The sequence below is a fragment of the Rattus norvegicus genome, chromosome 2, assembly GCF_021556685.1.
Source record: "Rattus norvegicus strain SHRSP/BbbUtx chromosome 2, alternate assembly SHRSP_T2T, whole genome shotgun sequence".
In the NCBI taxonomy this organism is placed as follows: Eukaryota; Metazoa; Chordata; class Mammalia; order Rodentia; family Muridae; genus Rattus; species Rattus norvegicus.
The window spans coordinates 237,591,882-237,611,412 of record NC_141535.1 but is presented as its reverse complement, the minus strand read 5'-3'; the positions used below and the strand labels follow the sequence as shown (position 1 = coordinate 237,611,412).

At 47.3% G+C, this 19,531-nt stretch overlaps 1 protein-coding gene across 6 annotated transcripts in view; it reads right to left on the bottom strand.

Annotated features, from left to right (window-relative positions):
- Nucleotides 1-6,262, bottom strand: part of Ssx2ip (SSX family member 2 interacting protein) — a 32,789-nt gene extending 26,527 nt beyond the window's left edge. Inside the window, 2 exon segments of one of the 6 annotated variants that reach the window (NM_175597.4) lie at nucleotides 4,858-5,024; nucleotides 5,972-6,079. The gene's annotated coding sequence lies outside the window, so the exon portion shown is untranslated. 6 annotated transcript variants of the gene reach the window in all.
- Nucleotides 6,263-19,531: the final 13,269 nt, after the last annotated feature.

The window sequence follows — 19,531 nt, the reverse complement described above, 5'->3', positions numbered from 1 at the left end:
CAGCATGATTTGTGTCACTAACCTCTCAAAAATGAAATTTACTTACTTAAAATATGAGTAACGTCTTTAATTATAATTTCAGTCTAGAGGAGACTATAGCTTGTAATTATATCACGCTCTGTCACCTACAAGTAGAAACACACTAAATTCAACCTCAGTTTTACAAACTTAAAATCCAAGTCATTCCACCTTCCTGGCATAGTACAAGGGATATTTTCCACAGACGTGAGGCTTCAGCAGAACTGCAGTGATGGAACACTTAAACAGCCACAGCTAAAGAACACTACTCCATGCAAGAAGGGCCACACTAAAAACTCTCATCGCCTCATCACCTTATTAATTTGCCTTCATGTTGTGTTTAGGGCTTTCGGGAAGATTTTCTGTTAGGGAATGTAAACCAAGAGGGTCTCTTTGCCTGGTCACAGGTCTGGGGTCCTATTCTGCCTAAGTCACTTCCCACAAACCATCTCTCCAAGCTGATCTCCTTGCCTACATGATAGGGCTGCAATATTGATCTGTTAAGGCTGATGCAGGTACGCAACTAGACCTCAGGTGCAGAACACGCCAAGTATCAGCAGAGTGCAGGACGCTGGTCTAAATGCTTCCCAGATTCCCAAGTCCACCTCACCACATCCCTGTGTACAGCGAACTACCTTCCACGGGAGAGACGATTAAGGCAGATGTAACAGTAATGCAGACAGGATCACAGGGCTCATGAGGGGCAGAGAGCTAGCAGAGCCAGGATCCCAGCCCCAGCCACATAGCTACTCTCTTGGCCATCTGGCCCCGCAGAGCAATCTCTTCCTCTGTGAACTCCATCAAAGGCAGGATTCTAATAATATCTCCCAACTGGGCAAAGGCTGAATAAAATAGTGTGGAATGCAAATTATGATAAAATCCTGAAGACATGACTTTCTGTCTAACATAAGTAACTGAGCATTGTGCACTAAAGCGCAGGCCTCACAACCAAGTGCAGCTGCACCAGGAGACACTGGTGCACACGGACTCCGGGAGGTGGGTGTGGAAGCAACAGAGCCCTTCACAGCAGCAGGGCAGGAGCTCAGGGCCTAACCCTGCAACAACCCAAGCACTCGCTGGGAATAGGAGGACCTAGTCCCAAGATGAGCAGCTATGCAGCCATAGGAAACCTATGACATACCACAGAAGGCTCCTTCCGAGAGACAGGACATAATTAAATAGAACTTACTTTAGAAATGTTAAGCTTGAAGGAAATCTGCTATGAGACAGTTTATCTACAGCTATCTACACTTGGTCTTTCTTCACATATAGAAAACAAATGTGATAAATCTGTGTTATGAATGACACAAGAATGCAGGATTCAGTGATCACTGCCTACAGAAAGGGGACAGAGAAGTTATATAGAGGTTACTGTCAAAGGCCCTTTGTGTTACATGTTTTATTATTAAAAACAAGGTCACAACAGACTGTGATGAAAGCTGAGAAAAGGACCCAGTCAGTAAACTGCTGTCTCCCAAGCCTAAGGATCTGAGTTTGGATCCCAGGGACCCACAGGAAAGCCAGGTGCTGGAAGACTGGAGGCACAGACAAGCAACCCAGGGCAGTCACAAGTGCCCTACCATTAGCCATGCATCTGATAACGTTAAGGCAGGCGAGAGAGTTCACATCCTTCACTCCCAGTATTCTGAGTTGAGTGAGCCAGGATGTACGTAAAGATCTTTGGAATACTGTGGGTTTTCCCTCCAGGTTTGTAGCTATAGATAAGTGTGTAGGTGACATCTGTAATCTGTCCTTAGTTCTTTCCATCAATATGTGGCAAAGTCCCAGGCCAGTAAAGGACTCTGTCTCAAACAAAAGGTGGAAGGCTCCTAAGGACTCACACACGAGGTTGTCCTCTTACCTTTATACACACACGCTGCACATGCATTGACCCATGCCCATGTGACTCCCCATGCCCATGCGACCCACATATAAACATACATGCACACATAGAGCATACATACAAACACACAGAATGTGTGGTGACCAAGGAATACGAACTAGCTAATTATTTGTAGTTAAAATCCTTTATAAACCTTCAAAATGTATACAGTTAATCACATTTTAAAAAATATTTTAAATTCTTTCCAGTCCTAGCCTTGGGGCACAATGACCCAGGGTCCTGGGATTCATTGTGTTATGTCTTCCCTTAAAGTATAAAGACCAGTCACTCTGGCTACACTTTAGAGATCTATGAAGCTCTCCACAGACTGGCAAAAAATCGGTGGGGTGAGAATTAAGAACGCACGTACCACCTGATATGTAAAGCTAGCAAGGGAGAGAGTGACCAGTGCAGGCCACATGTAGCTCACTGGCTGCGTCCTTTTCTCCTTAGGTGGCCGTAGGAAAGCAATGGGTGGGTCCAGCCCTACTCCACTGATGGAGAAACTATGAGACAGTTTATGTACAGCTACAGACCTGGAAAGAGAACGGGAGCGGCAGTGCTCCAGGACCTCAGGCCCGGCCCCTCTGGACCCAGCAAGCGCTGGGAGTGAATGTCGGAAGGCTGTGAACCTGTCCCTTCATTATAGAACAGCATGGCTCCTCGCTGACCACATCTACGATCTTGTCACCCCCTTTAATTATAATCTGACAGAGAGGGCTATTCTATAAAGCAGCTGGGCAGAAGAACACGGTTACTGAAGAGACAAGGTGAGGGCAGAGCACACAGGGAGGCTTACAGAGGTGTTCAATGGAGATCACAGCTGAGGGCAGACACAGCCAACCTGACCTTGTGAGGAAATTATCATCCACAAAATTCACCCACGAAAGCCACACAATCTAGTTACATAAAACAAACAAAACTCAAGGGCTTCACCCAAATGTCCTATTTTTAGTACTTCTGATTTTGTCACATTCCAGGTACACAGGCACACAGATGAGCCAATGGCCTTTATCCTGACTGAGACCTGTTCCCTCAATTAGAGCTTTTTATCAGCTTGTTTATAGTTTTTTGCTTTGCTTTTGAGACAGAATTTCCAAGTAGCCTAGGATGGCCTTAAACTTGGAATCCTTCTTTCTGGCCTCCAGAGTGCCTGACTAGGCCTGACTAATCACTAACATATCACATAGATAGCAGGTGTTCCAAATGCTCACTATTTCTGTGTATTACCAGGGCACATGTGTGTAGCCAGCACAACTGATCACATCAGGAAGTAGGTCATAGTATTCGCATCCCTCCTCCATTACAAACAGGACAAGTCCAGTGCTGATGGATGGAGTATCTGACTAGGGAGACTGAGGAAGGAGAAGCATGCAGCCGCACAACCTCAGGACTGTAGTCAGTCTCTTCAGTTTCCATTAAGACTTGCTATTGATCCCAGAGTCTCCTCTCTGAATCCCACACTGCTCCCACCCCAGATTTTTGGACCTCCCATCCCTCAGGGCCTGCCCTGGGCTGGGACTGGATTCCATGGTGGCTGCATCTTCATCACCTTTGGCTCTCCAGCCCTGGCACAGAGGACCCGCTTGAGCAGCCACTGCTGCACTGTTAAGGCTCCTGTCAGCTTCAGTTAAGCCTGGGGAAAGCTTTCAGGTCTTATCTAGACCATCAAGGTCCAGAGCCCATAGACTGTGCAAATTACTAACTTGGGCAGACATACTCTACATCAGAAGCAATATAATCACCAACAAAACCGTGTGGATATTCCTTATTGGTCAAGGGTCACAGCACTGTTATTAATGCTTGTCACTAACGCAGCAGCCACAAGAACACCAACCACCTGTAACCGGCACCTGCTTGGCTGCTCGCACCAGTTGGTGAGCGCCTGTCAGGACACAGCTGAGATGCCTTCTTTGCTAAGGCCCTCCCACATTTGCATTCTCCCCTTCTCCACACAACACCAACCCACCCCACCCCCCAGAACAATATTCAGAGCAACACATCTTTTTATCCTTAGGCCTGGCAGTTGGCAGCTGAGTGTCTGATAATAAATGTTTACTGAAAGAATAAATTTATTAACATACAGTGAATCGCTCCTACACTACACACAATACTGGACCAGCATCAAACCGTATAAATCTAGGTTTTCCCATTACTAATAACGGATGGTGTACTGTCTCATCCTAGAAGCTCATGAGTCTAAGTAAGCTGTATGCTCATAAGCACCTAACCATAATTAAAGACACAGAACACTCACACAGCCTCTTGTTATGAACAATTGGGTAAGCCAGCAAGGTAAGTTCACAGCTAGTGTAAAAGATACAGGAAGCTATCACTAAAATTCGCTCTTGAAACTGAGCCTAGAAATACGGGGCTATAAGTCCAGCTACTGGGAGGCTGAGGCAGGAGTTCAAAGACTGCTTGGGCAAGCTAGTAACAAGGCAACCTTGCCTCAAAATAAAGGCACACTGGGTTTCAGCAACAGAACACTTGCCTTGCATGTGCATGGCCCTGGTCTGGTTCCCCAGGGACTGTGTGAGGGCATTCAGAATGAGAGGGAGCTTGTTTTTAAGTAGGATGTGTGTGTTGTTCTACTAGGTCTGGAACTCCTAGGCTCAAGCTGTCCTCACCTCAGTCTCCTGGTAGCTGGAGTAAAAGGTTGGGGCAGCCACAGTTCTAGGCAAGCTTGCTTGCTCTCTCGCTCTCTCTCTCTCTCTCTCTCTCTCTCTCTCTCTCTCTCCCCCTCTAGCTCCCTCCCTGTCCACCTCCCCTCCCTCCAGCCACCCCCTCTAGCTGAATGCTGAGTGAGGGCACATTCAGTATATCCTAACCGGTTTGGGCCAACAAGCTGGTTTGTCCACTTTTAAGAGAGGCCAAGTACATTAATTTGACTGGGCTGGGTTTGAGGTCTCAGGGACAGCAGGAACAGTTAACTTTTTCATGTCCTGTACACCTGCCTGAGCAAGTCGAGGATGCTATGGACTTAACAGGTCTCGTCACAAGGCTCAATGTGTCATGGAGTGAGCTTCACGTTTCATCCTGGAGTGACCCAGCTTCTGCAGTTATCTCCAAGCTGCTTCAGCCTGGTTACTTAATCCCTGGGCCTATTATCTTCCCTGTACAGCTGGAGAACAAGAAGGAAAGGAAGGGTGTAAAATGACAGGCTGTAGGGGCCCCAGCAGTCACCAGAAAAACGCCCTGGTTTGAATTCTATCCATTCCTAATCCTCCTCTCAGAGAATCGTTTTTTGTATGAGGAACTTTCATGCACACCAGGCAGGACCAAGTGTCGACAGGGATGGCAGCTTGCCTGGCTTGTTTAGTTTGAATAAACTACGCTTCCTGGGCCCACAAGCTCTTGGGGAGTAAGGAGATTGGATGGATTAAGTTTTGCTGGCTGGAGCGACCATTTCGAATTTTATCCAGCCTCGTAAATGTGTGTCACGTCATATACGGACCTTTCCGTTCGAGATCAAATTATGGACTAGAAAGATTTCCTTCCACGGATTGCGGGCTCCACGGCAGCACTATTTCCAGCTGACTCCAGGCCTGGACTCTATTCCGAATGGAAGCAAACCTCAAATCCAGGAGGCTCTCATCCTTGGACTCCACCTTTCATACAGTCTAGAAGGAACTCCCAGTTCTCACAACTGCATCAGCGTTGCCGGTTATGGATCTGATACACTGTGGGGGTTAATGAAAAGATTCCTCTACTGGTGCTGATGGGGAATTTTTCGGCAAGTTTTATTTCCTGGGCCCAGGTGACTTGCATAACCCAGCGACCTGCACTAGGAGAAATTACGTGCTGACCAGACAGAGCTCACCATTCACTCACTGTGCACCACTGGAAAAATCGAGGCCAAATAATTTCTCCAGCAAGTCTACCCCTGCGATGATGTAAGTTCTTCCCCTAAACGTGGGGCTGGACCACGATGAAGCACCCACCTACGGCGGACCTCACTCGCTAAGTCCTACCGCAGCCTCTGAGGGATCGCCGAGCCCACGCGGGCCGAAGGGACCCCGCGCATGCCCGCGCCGAATCCCGCAAGGGCGCGGGGTCCCCAGCACCTACCTCACACTTCCCGCTGCAGGCGGCTGGCAGCAACGCTCTCCAACCGCTGCAACGGCCGCGACGAGCCCGCCCAGTGCCGGCCCGGGTGCCTGTGCCCACGTCCAGCCCGGCGCCCTCCCCGGCTGCGCGTCACAATCCCGCCGCTCACCGTCACGGCACCGGGAGCGGCTCACGCCTCCCGTAGCCCGCGGGCCCGCACCCGCGGCGGCACGCAGCGGTTCCGCGCAGCCTCCAGCCCGCCGGGTCCGCCCGGCCCGCCTCTCGCGGCTTTCCTCTGCGGGCGCCCATCCCACCCCGCCCTGCGCTGGCGCCGCCCATTGGCTCCGCCGGTTGCCAGGCGACGAACAACCGCGGCCCGCATTGGTCCAGCGAAGACTAGCCTACGACAACCCCAGCCGCTCTCCCCCGCGCAGCTGCGGCCACCGCACCTGTTACACCCGGGTTCACCAGGCCGCCGCTCCCCGCCCCCAGCTCTCCGCGGGGACAAGAGGAGGGTCCTAGCCGCTTTAGAGCCCGGCCTCCGAGGCGACCCTGAACCCCAACGCTCCCAAGGAGAACCGGGTGCGCTCCCCAGATCGGAGAGACACCAACGGGCATCCAGAATTGGGTCAGGCACTGGAGAAGGAAGGTCAAGTGGCCTCGGGAATCAACACACCAATGGCACAAAAATCAGTGGAAAACCAGAGCCGGGGTAGTGGGCAAGAAACCCCGAGTTCAGGCCGCAGGACTGCACACAGCGTGCGTGAGGTTGCAGGTCTGTGAACCAGCAGAACTGAAGTTCAAGGTCATTGGGAGCTCGAGGCTAGCCTGGGCTAGTAAAGCTCGAGTAGTGAATAAAATTAAGCAAAGAAAGGAACCTAGGGAGGAGACAGCTGGAAAGGGAAATGAAGAAACAACAGTACTTGTGAACTAGAAGTTGATGGAAAAACTCCCTAGGCCCACTCACTGAGTGCAAAGAAAATGTATGACAGCTGCAATTGGCCAGATCCACCTACCTCCCTACTATCTCTACCAAAAGTTCCTCCAGAAAGGAAAATGGAGAATCCATAGTAAAGGGCGGGGTGGTGGAGTTCTAGCGAGGTGTTTACTCGAGGAGAAAAAGAAGTTTGGGGTTTTCTAGCGAGGTGTTTACTCGAGGAGAAAAAGAAGTTTGGGGTTAAGTGGCTCCTGTTAACAATTTGAGACCAAAACAGCATAAAAGGAAAACAAGGAATACCTCACTGCCACAGAAGAACGAGAGAGAAGAACTACACATACCCTCAATGCTGAGAAGTGGATCAGAGTGCAGACATGAGCGTTAGAAGAGGAGGGAGACAGATTAGATGCTGAACACAGGTAGCAAGGACAGACACATCATTACAAAAATGCTTTGGAGAGCAGCGCTAGTGAGAATTACGGCCAGTGATTGACTTGCTAAGTCAGACCATTAATGGGGTGTGGTTGCTCTCTCTGCACCCAAAGGGTGTTCTGAAAGTTCATTTGTCTACTCTCCAAAACATCATTCTTTTTCCTATCTCAAGAAACATCTTAATGCCTTTGTTCTTTGAACGCTGAGTCCAGCTTGGCCATGCAAGGGACATGATGGAATGGTCCCACCCCCAGAGTGGGCCTCCAAGAGTGTACATATTTTCATGTTCCTCCTTCAGGGAATGCTCCCCCTTAAGGTCAATGACTCCATGATAATCAGAGATGGCACAAGTCCAGGAGGCGAGAGTGTGTCCTTAGCAAAAATGGTAAACACTGTGGCCTTCAGGACAGCCCTTAAGGCTGTGGGAAAGAACTCTGAAAACATGTGTTCAAAAATATTTCTCAACCAAGCAAATTATAAGGATGCAATATGAATTATATTAAGGGTTTCACAGACCTAAAAGAACAGAGGCAGCTGCACTACGAGCCTGCTTATCAGAAGGATACAAAGGCAGGTAGATTCCTGAGTTCAAGGTCAGCCTGGGACAAATCTAATTTCCATCCAGGCTTGGTCAGAATGGTAACCTCAGGACAGGGTCCCATCTAGTTAAGTTTATTATCTGAGACAGGCAGATCTCTGAATTCATTTGCAGTGTTAAAAAAAAATGTGCTAGCTGTCCCTAAGAATGAAGGGGCTGGGGTCCTGGAATGCTAACTCTTGGGATAATCAGAAGGAAACCTGGGGTAAATGACTGAATTGATTTGTAAAATAAAAGAGTGGGATTTTGGTCTGCAAGAGATGAGCTATGGAGAGTTTTTAGGATTATTTTTCTAGCAAGAGAGAGCTCCCTTTCTTGTTAGACATCAGAGGGATGTCTGGGAAGCTGTCTTGAGCAGAACACAGGCCCTCAGTTTGTACCATCTACCGCCATTTGACCAAGGGGGGTGGGTGTTCGTTTGTTTTGCTGCTCAGACACACCTCTCTAAGCTGAGGCTGGTTCTAGGCATCTGAAACAGTAATTTAGGGCATATTACTACTATACTTTATTGTAAAATTATATTAAATGGCTTTCTTTTACCACACTAGATCCGGCACTGCAGTGCCCCAAGATATCTGCTAGATAACTTGCCAGAAATGCACATCCCAACTCCGTGGTGGCCCAGTGTCTCTCCCAAACTCAATTCTCCACAAGAAAGAACACACAACACAATAACCTCTGATCCAATTGATAAGATATAATTGCCCACCTAAACATACCAAGCCCTGTACACACCCATCCCTTAAGAATATTCATAACAACCTGTAAATACATAGAGTAGAATTTTAACATCAGCCTCCATGTTCTCTCTGAGGCTTCTCTCCCTCCTCCTTCTGTTCCAGTCTCCTCTTCCCTCAAACTTTTCTCCCGTCCATCCTTCCTTCTTGTCCAATGACAGTCCTTGTTCTATCTTGTACCTGCCTTCACCTTATAACATCCTACACACTTTGTCAAGGAAACAGGGAGCATTCGCTCCTAGGTTAGCTAAGTCACTTCAATCTGCCACACTTCACACAGTAAAGTACCAAGTTCTCCCAGAGACTTTCCTTTGTCTAGGTCACATCTCTGGATAAGAACCACATGGAAATAAAACTTGAGAAAAATTAATAATGTCAACATAAATAACAAACTTAAATGAAAATCTGTATTTAAAATTTCATGGTATTTAAAATTTTGCATACATTGTTACCAAGATAATAGAAGGCATACAAATTTTCAAGTGGTTTACATTCTGTGACGCTAGTCTCTGGAACACTCCACTGTGTACTCATAAAAAACAAAGTGCCAAAGGCAGATGTCTTAATGTGACAGCAAAAGTAGCTTTGACCCAACAGATTCCCTTGGGAGGACTTTTGGGGAGACTCTCCCAAAGGTACCACAGATCATCCTTTGAGATCCACTGATCTAAACTTCTGTGCTCTGTCCCTCCCTGGCAGGGACTGACTGAGGGGCTGCTCACAGAACCCAAGTCCAGTCCATACAGAATAGGAGGGAGGAACAGGGCCCTAGAAAGGGAGCCCTCTATCCCGCAAGCCCCTAAGAAGTCTTTCTCCTCACTCCTTGCTGGCCCCCTCCAGTCTCAGACACATTTAGAACTGTGGCAGCACCTTGTACACCAGCAAGACAAAAGCACGAAGAAAACGCCAGCATCCCCGAGTCCCCTCATGGCTAAATCAACCTTTGGGACTCTGCATAACAGCTCCAGACTGCTGTGCGCAGGGGATAGTACAAGGCTCATTGTAAGGGCTTTGTGGTCAGGTATTCAGTCCGTTGCCTAGAAAGATTGTGACCGACACACAGGACAAGGTCTGAAAGACTACAAGAGGGACACCTGTAGCCCAAAGCCGAAAGGGACCTTTCTGGGCTTGAGAGAAAGTAACTTGGCATGGCTAGGAAAAGGGGGGTGGGCAAGGGTTTGTTTCAGCTTTCCTTGGGCTGTTTTCCTCTCGAGAAAAATTAAAGGAAGCACACGTAATGCTGGTTTTGTTTTCTAGAACATGAAAATCTTCACCCCTGCTCCCCTGAAGTCTACCCACCAGCATGTGGGAAAACTGTTATAAAACATGAGTCAGATCATGACTTCTCTCTGCTTTGGATCATTAAAGCCAAAATTCTTCCAGCCGTAAGGTTCTCATGGCCTGATTCTCTCCACACAATCCTTTTAGCACGCTGACCTCCTATCCTACAGCTGTGCTCACCAGCAGCTAATCCCTGTCTCCCTCACTGTTCCTCAGCCTCAGTGGAATAACCCTGCCTCAGGACCAGTTCACTGCCCAACCCTGTCTTTAAGCACTTTCTCTTAGCTTCCCTTCAATGCCTCTGAGTGTTCGCATCCCTTACACACATGCTACCATCTATGTGAGGCCTAACTAGACACCTTGCCTTAAAATTAGAATCCCTTCCAGACTCCAAGCATCAGATTACCTTGCTCTTGTCTAACCTTCAATCATACGTTGTCATTTCTTCTGATTGCTTGTTTGATGTGCTAGAGTAAAGCCTCAGTAAACAAGGGCCGTTTTGTCTGCTGTGTCCTCAGTGCCCCAGGCATTTTGTTGGCATTTTAACACTTGGTAACTGTTAAGGTGAATGCTTTCTATTTCAAGGTAAGCACTTTAACAGGTGACGTCTACACCTTGTCCAAAGATGTGGCTCACATCTGTGTGGTCAGCGTTTGTATGACAGAAAGTCTTTCCTTGAGAATAGGCCCACTTTCCAGACATCTACACTCTGGTTTGGACTTTGATTACTTCCCTGTGTACTTAGTGTGGGACCTCCCACTCAACATTTGGCTTACGCTGAACTTACGTTTCTGGGATTTCTTATTCAGCACAGAAAGTGCCAGCCAAGCAGCCCCTCTGAGTCCCCTGGCCCCTCAGTCAGCTTTCTGCCCCTGTGACGAAATAGCTGAAGTAAATTTAAAGGAAGAGAGGTTTACCACACCGCCTCACACCCACTGCCAGTTAGCCTGCTGCTCTGGGGCTGGGTCAAGGCTGAGGGAACATGGTGGTGGTGGCAGCATCCTTGGAACAAAGCTGCTCACTTTGTAGTAGGCAGGAAGTAGAGTGGGGCCAGGGAGGGGGCAGTGGGGAGGAGGAGGCCAGTGTTCAATCCCCTTCAAGGACATAACCCTATCACTGACTCTCCACTATGCCCCTCACTCAGAAGTTCCTCCACTGCCCTATAGCACCAGAGGCTGGGGACAACACCTTTAAAGGCCTGTTGGTGTTGCTGTAAAATTTACAACAATGCTGGTGTTTGGGGGACATTTTAGATGAATCTTTCTGGAACTTTCTTCCCACGGAGGCTCTACATGGTTTCCTTCCGCCATTCAGCTCTCATCCGGATGTAGAGCAGCCCTCCTAATCTGTTTCCTTGCTTGTGGTCTGTCTTCTCCCACGGGAGTGTAATGGGAGGGCAGGGGCTGTGTTCAAGTTTATGTCTGTCGCCTCAGCTCCTCATGGCTGCACCAACTGTTGTGAGGAGGCAGGAGGCAGGTGGGGGAAGAAGCACGTGTCATTTTAAAACACCTTAATTCTGCAAAATAGCTTCTGAACCACCCCCAATTCAGCCATTCCTTTCTTACAGACAGGATTTCCAATACCCAAACAGACCCTCAGGCGCAAGGCTGCTTCTGGCTTGCAGATTCAGAGCTCAGAATAACGGCTTTCTGCTGCCATGCATATCATCCCATAAGCAATGCTTTCTGGGATCCACCGAAGCAGATTTCCTGTCAGGGCCTGTGTGTGCTGGAACAGATGAGACTATGGGCTGAGTCACTTCTCTTAATGGTCCTGCCTCCATTACGTCTGGGTTCTGGCCAGGTCTACTTTTTAAAGGACAGCAGGGTAGGTGAAATTAAGCCTTACTGAATGTGTGTGTGTGTGTGTGTGTGTGTGTGTGTATGTGTGTGTGTATGTGTGTGTGTACACACACACACATATATATATACATAAATATATACATTATACATGAAGAAAGCAAGCAAAGCCAAGCCAGACCACGAGCTGGGGATATGGTTCAGTGGTAGAGCTTATAAAAAGCTCTGGGTTCAATCCCACCTCCACCCCATCACACAAACAAAGCACCACACTTCCAGAAAGCTGTGCTTTCTGACTTCAGAAGATAGCTGTAAATTTAAGGGAACCTGACCCTCTCCGCATCTGCGTGGACTGGTGATGCTGTGCGGCAATTAAAGACATCTTTCTGACCAGCCCTGGGTGTGAGCTGTTAGTTGACTTAATTGAAATGACTCAAAAGTGCTATGGAAGGAATACAGAGCACACACTCTTCTCCTGTTGGTCCAGGTTCCGCACGCACACGCACATGCACGTGCACACAGCCGTACGCTGGGTGTTCCCCACTTGGCACGTTAGACTTTGCTCTGATCTGCTGAGAACATTTACACCATGGCTGCTTTTGAAATGATTAGCAGACACTAACACAGTGCTTCCCGACTTACGTGTCCCAAGGTTGAGTTTTTAACTTTAAGACGTCATGCAAAATTTGCTCATACATAAATCATTTAAGCAACTGATAAACTATATCATAGAAAGGTGGCTAGGTGTCAGCCATGGAGGTTTCACAGAGAGAGAACACGTGTGAGGACATTCACATGTACATATGTGTGTGTGTGATGTAGAGGCCGGAAGGTGACATAGTAACACTTCATCTTTGAGAGAATCTCCCCGACTTAACTCAGAACTCATTGACTTGGTTGGACTGGCTGGTCTGCAAACTCTAGAATCCCTCTGTGTCCATCTCCTCAGCACTGGGCAGGGTTACAGGAGATGCTTTGCTTCAGTAGAGCATGCAAACACGTGAGACACACGTGAACTGCAAGCACACTAAATCCCCATCTTTAAATCCCCATCTCACACTTCAGCCACATCAACTCAGGTTCTCGACAGACACTTCTCAGCTCAGCCGATCCTCCTGCCTCAGGCTCCTACGCGCCCAGAACTACAGATGCCCAGGCCCAGCTTGTGACTGCTATAAACTTTGGAAAGCTTGTGCGGTCTCAAGTTTAGTAAAGCCACCGTTAATACCATTGGGTAAGACTAATGCTACCACCACAATTTCCAAGCCAGGTTTGAAGCAAGCCTTATTCAATACTGGCCAGGACGGTGGATACCAGCCAAGTCCATATCTGAGATTCCCAGAAAATGCCATTAATTATGTCAGTCCAGTGCTTATTAAAAGCAAAACCCACAGGCTATGTATGTACTTTTCATCTTCATCCAATCAGAGGCAAGCTTGCATCCCGACATATCCTGTCCACATACTCCCCTCCTCTATATGATCTAGCACATCCTGTGTAGTTGTGGCAACCAACCATGTATACAGAAATGAAAACACATGGCTTGTTATCTCACATGAACAACATCCCCAGCATTCCAGGGGGTTACCATCCTTGGACTTACAGGTTAGAAGCATTTTTGTTTTATAGGTCTCTTTTTTGAAGATTTATTTATTTTGTATATGAGTACACTGTAGCTGTCTTCAGACACACCAGAAGAGGGCATCGGATCCCATTACAGATGGTTGTGAGCCACCATGTGGTTGCTGGGATTTGAACTCAGGACCTCTGGAAGAGCAGTCAGTGCTCTTAACCACTGAGCCATCTCTCCAGCCCGTTTTATAGGTCTCTTAAGCATGTAATTTAAATTTAAAACAACTTTAGCCCTCATACCATCCTTTAACCCCAAACAAACTTCCCTCAATTATTCTCCAGATACCTGGCCTTTGCTCAGTCTCCCCTTCCTTTCCAGTATACAAGTGGTGTGCATACACACACACACACACACACACACACACATACACATACACAGACACACACACACACGCCACACGCACACGCACATGCACGCACGCATACACACACACACACATACACGCACAGCTATCTTCCCAAACAGCAGATGCCCCTGTCTTTTTAAAAACAGTATAGTTTGCTCTGTTCTCTTAGATTTGAAAATTTAAATATAGACCTTTGCTCAGCTGACAAATAAAAAAAAAACTTCCAAAGAACTAAAAGATTTTACCTAACCCCAAAATGTCATTTAGCTATACAAAAATCTGTTTAAAAGCACAATCCAGCATAACTCGAATAACTCAAACACTTGATTCTGCATATAAATTCACCAAGTCCTAGTCTGACCTCATGCTTTAGCGAGTGTTTGCTGAATGGTGGCGGCCAGGCAATAGAAGAAAAGGTCTCTGTCTACAACAGGAGCGCCAGTCTCCTCAGCAGGCAGGGGAAACAATGACTGTAAAATTCTGAACCACGCTACCTGCTTTGACAGTTTGACTTAGCCTCTTAGGTCTGTGGTGGTCCCTGAACTTCCACACCTGCTGGGACCACCTTCCTCTGAGCGTTCTGTTTAGTAACTCACAAAGGTTCCAAGCCACTGTTAGGCTGCCTTCCCTTCAACCAAGAGTGCTCTCTAATCATAACAATGACAAAAACCAACAACGCTCTCAAGGAGTGAACTGAGGCTGTGACGTTTCGTTTCACTGGTACAAATATGATGTTAATGGAAGTCAGTACAGGACCTCTTCACAAAGTGCTAGTAGCATGGGGGAATTAAGAAAAACCGTGGGGCTTGTATTAGCTTCCCATTGCTCTGACAAAACACTTTTAAAAAGGTTTCAGGACATGGCGAGTTGGCTCCACTGTTTGGGGGAACGTACTCAGAATATTAAGGGGCTTGTGGGTAACGGATCTCCTCATCTCTTGGTTGCTGAGAAGTAAAGAGGAAAAGGCCAGGGCAGTCCTCTTTCTAGAGGCACTTTTGTTGTTGTAAAATATAATAAATAAAATGCTTTATTTTATCTTTATTTTATCCACTCTATGTCCGGCACCACAGTGCCCCAAGATATCTTTTAGATATCTTAATTCTCAGTCAGCAAAGCCTCTCACCCGCTCTGCTCCATCCCCTATCACACTGCCGAAGGCCTCTCTCTGAGCCTGGCAGCAATCTCTCTACCAACCTAGTTCCCAAGCCTGGTTTCCATACCAGAAACACACATCCCAACTCTGTGACGGCCCAAACCAGCCGCCCCACACTCCCTTACACTTAAATCTACACACAAAAGAACATACAACACAATAACTTTGATCCAATTGATAAGATATAACTGCCCATCTAGACATACAAAGCCCTGTACACATCCATCCCTTAAGAATATTCATAACAACCTGTAAAGGTGTACCTTGGAATCTTTACGTCAGCTGCCATATTGTCCCCGGCTACTCTCTCCCTCCTCCTCTTTCGTTCCAGTCTCCTCCTCTGCTTTTAAACTTTTCTCCCGCCCATCCTTCCTTCTCATCCAATGACAGGCCTCATTCTACCTTGTACCTGCCTCACCTGTGACATCATCCCACACACTTTCTCCAATGAGGTCCAATCTCTTTTTGAAAGTTCCTATGTGGCACATGTGGCTGTGTGCTCACAGAGGCCACAGGAGGATGTTGAGTGTCCTGTTCTTTCTAACCCTCATTCCTTAGGAAGAGGGTGTCTTCCTGAGTAGAACTAGCATAGCTGTGAGCAAGTCCTGGTGTTCCTCCTGTTTTCTCTCTCGCCCCATAACACACACAATGCTGGTGTTACAGGTATGCACGCTACCATGCCCAGTTCTCCACACCCTAAAGTTCCCCGGCCTCTCAACAGTGCCAAAGAGTTTTCCGTCATCAATTACAAGTAGGTTTTAGTTTGTTTTGTTTTGTCCTGAGATGATTTTAATGGGTTTCCGGCAAGACAGGTCAGACTCTAGGAGGCTAAGTTGCTGGAATCCACTAAATATTTGAACCTTTTTTATTCTCCAATTGCCAATTCAGTCTTATCTGTGAATCTGTATTTCTTCTTATGATTTATATTTCCCTAGGCAGTTTCTTTTTTTTTAATTTTTATTGTATTTTTTCATTATATGGGGGTGGGCTCGGGGGATATGTAAATCGGGGGCCTGAGGAGGTCAGAGATACTGGATCACCTTAGAGTTATAGGTGGTCATGAGCTGCCTGCTGTGGATGCTGGGACTCAAACTCCAGTCTTCTGCAAGAGCGGTACCCACTATTAGCCACCGGACCATCTCTCTGGCACTTACAATTTGTTTTCGGACATACTCAGTAACTATCAGCAGATTACTGCTCAGGTTGAATTGTTGAGTAGAATCCTCTCTCAATCAAAATCAAAACAGCCATGTAGAATTTCATATGTGACCAGTTCAGCACCAATTAAAACAGCACGCTTCAGACACCACCATTTAAGTCTGCCTGTCCCTTTAAGAAGAGAAATGATTGTATTTAGTTGCTGGGCTGCCTTGGATTTATTTTATCTTAACAGCTGTGCCTGAAGTTAGCACTATTCAGACGGGGATTTTCAAGCTCTGTAATAGGCTTCAACTTGACTATGCCACCAAGCCCAAATCCCAAATTTAGAACCAAACATGGGGGTTAAGACAATCGGAAGTATTGGCAAAAAGTAATATGAGAGAAAATTCTAAGTTGGACTGAGCCAAAAATAAAGAAAGCGGTTAACCATGGTCTCCCTGGGACTCCGGCAACAGTAGACAGGCCACAGCCCTGCACGTCCGAGGGGAGGGCAAAAGCTGCATTTATAGCTGGTGTGGAGGGGTTGGGGAGGGAGAAAAGAGCATCACAGATAGAAAGAAGGGGCATTTCTGTGACTTAAAGATGGGGACAAACCCTCAAGAGCTTCTCACCACTCTGGAAACAGTGACATCACTGTCTAACGTGCCACCGTTTGATCCCTGAGCTTGTGCCCCTCCTGTTTCATTTATTTCTGTGTCCTTGGTCTTTCAAGGGGCAGTGTCCTTAAAGTGAAAACTCCAGACAAGAACTGTGGTCTGACATACAGCAGCTACTAAAAGGGAACAGAGAACAAAGAAGGATAAAACCACGCCTTTCGTCTGGCTTGTGAGGAAAACGAGTTTCCTTAGGTAGCCATCCGATGTGTCTAAAACTGTAACATTTGGAGCTGCTGTCCGTTTGTGTCACATGTAACCATTCCCAGTATTCTCATCTATTCACGGAGTGCCTCCACCCTCTGAAGCACACTTCAGTGCTTCCCATACAAGCCCCTTTAATCCCATAATCCTGTCACTAATGCCTGTACTTGCAGATGAGGATGAGCAGGGAGGGGGTAGCAGTTCCTCCAAGGTGCACCTCAGCGCTGGGTCACTCGAGCGCCCCTCCTAACCATCTGCTGATGCCAGTCTCCTCTTTTCTATTGATCTCCATCACTTCTGTGTAAGATAGCTGATTAACTAGTGGAAACGTTCAGAATGGGCTAATGTTCCCCCAGCAGCCCATCCCGGTCTCAAGAGTCTCTTAGTGTAGTAATTTTGAGAGTCAGTCAATTCCGTGTCCTTTCCTCTCTTCTATATTGTCTCCTTAACCTAGTCTGCCTGAGATTGCGCTTAGGGTCTCCTTGTCACTACCTCTTTTCACAGCCACCGGGGCTCACCCCACAGTTGTTCTTGCCATGGGTCCTCCTCACCTGCTACGATGCTTTGTCCCCAGGTGCGTGAGATACACAAAGTTAAAAGTCTTGCTGACGTGGGGAAGGGGAATGACTGCGATGACTGGGGAGCAAATTGTCACTGAGAAGTGGGTTAAAAGTGATTTAAATGGGGCTGGAGATGAGGCCTCGTTTAGCAAGTGCTTGCCTTGTGGACATGAGGGCCAGAGTTCCACATCCAGATCCTGTGTAAAACGCTGGTGTGGTGTCGTGTCTGTTTTCCCAGCACGAAGGAGGCACAGGCAAGAGGGTCCCTGGGGCTCATCGATCAGCAGATCTGGTCTCTGCTAAAAGCATGAGATGAAAAATTACAGGTGGCCATGTAACAGCGTGGGATACAAGGATGAAGGCAAGTGGGAAAACTGAAGACAATGGAAGGTCTCTCCAAGGTGATCGGAATCCGGCCGCGGTCATCACGGACACAAACACTGTACACAGGAAACCCAGCTCCTACGTGAAACGGAATAAATTGCTCAGTAGCCTTCATGGCTGGGCTTCAATCGACCCACTGAGGACTGTTTACCTTCACCCAGAGTCTAGGTTAGCCTAACGTAAAGGACTTTAAAATGTATGCGTGTGCGTGTCTTATGTGCACGAGTGTCCATCGACACGAGTGTCTGATGCCTGTGGAAGCCAGGAAAGGTCATCGGATTCCTTGGGGTTGGAGTTACAGACATGTGCACTGCCAAGAAGGTGCTGGGAATTAAACCTTAGTCCCCTGGGAGAGCACCCAGTGCTCTTTACTGTGAACCGCTCTCCAACCCTGCTAGCCACCTTTTACGGAGCTGTGTTAATCAGCCAAGATCTGTTTCCTGGTGGATATCAACTGGAGCAGGTTATTATTCAAAAGTTTAGGTAGATATCCTCTCTCTCTCTCTCTCTCTCTCTCTCTCTCTCTCTCTCTCTTTCCGTTTTGCCTATCAATCAGTTCTATAGAAGCTGGGATTTTTTTCTTTTTTTTCAAACTTGTCTTGGTGATTCACTTCATCAGTATAAGCCCCATAGAACAGGCTCCTGCCAGTGTGGAGACAGATGGACTGCTGGGACACACCCACCTACACACTATCTGCAGATGACCAGTGTCCTATGCTGTTTTTACAAATAAACTTGAGACAAGAAAAAAAAAAGTTATCTTTAAAAATGTTATTCTTCCCCTCTGTGTAGCAAAAACAAAAACTGATCTACTCACTTAGCAGAAGCCCAGAATGTGAGGCCATCTTATTAGCTCTAGTGCTGTGACTTGAAGCCCTGGAAAAACTGTACTTGGAGGTGAACAATAGAGGCATCTGTTTAACAACAATCTACAAAGAGACAACCCTGGGGCCATGGGGAGAATCAGGCAAAGACAAATAAGCCATGTAAGACACCAGGAGACAACAGTCTTGGCACAGAAAAGTAGTGAGGACTGCAGTAAAGACGGAACTGTGCTAGCTTAAAGCAAAGGGCTGCAGGAGTAAAGAAGAACAGATCCTGACTCAGCCGGATTCTCTTAGTTCTGCTCTCGCCTTATCTCAGATTTGCCTGACTCAAGTTCCAAGAATAATCTGAACTAATATTCCCTGCTTTAAACGACCACCAGATGACCCTGTCAATATTTCTGTGACCAAAGAATGTCCAGGCTTCTCTGGTCCAAATCTCCCACTCACATTCTTAACTCTCTGTCATCAGAAAGAAATCCCCTGCTCACCACACTGTTCTCTGTATGGTTTCTCATCCTTTATCCCTGACAGGATCTCGGCTCCTTGTCAGAGCCACAGAATTCTCTGCCGCCCCTGTGAGTGCGGATCGATTTTCTCTCCTGCTTGTCATGTTCTACCCGGCCGTCAGATTATGCACCCAGCTCACTCGCTCATGGCCGTCCCTTCCACACCACTGTGAACACCGGTCAAAACTTCTCTCCTTAGACTCTCCCTGTCTTAGTGAACTTCCTGTTGACTCCTGTATTGTCTAACAAATACCTAGGACAATCTTATACAGAGTGAAGGTCTGTCTTGGCTCACAGCTTTGGAACTTTCAGTCTGTAATCTGTTGGTCCCTTCACTTTTGGGTCAGCAGATAAAGAGCTTAGCAATTGA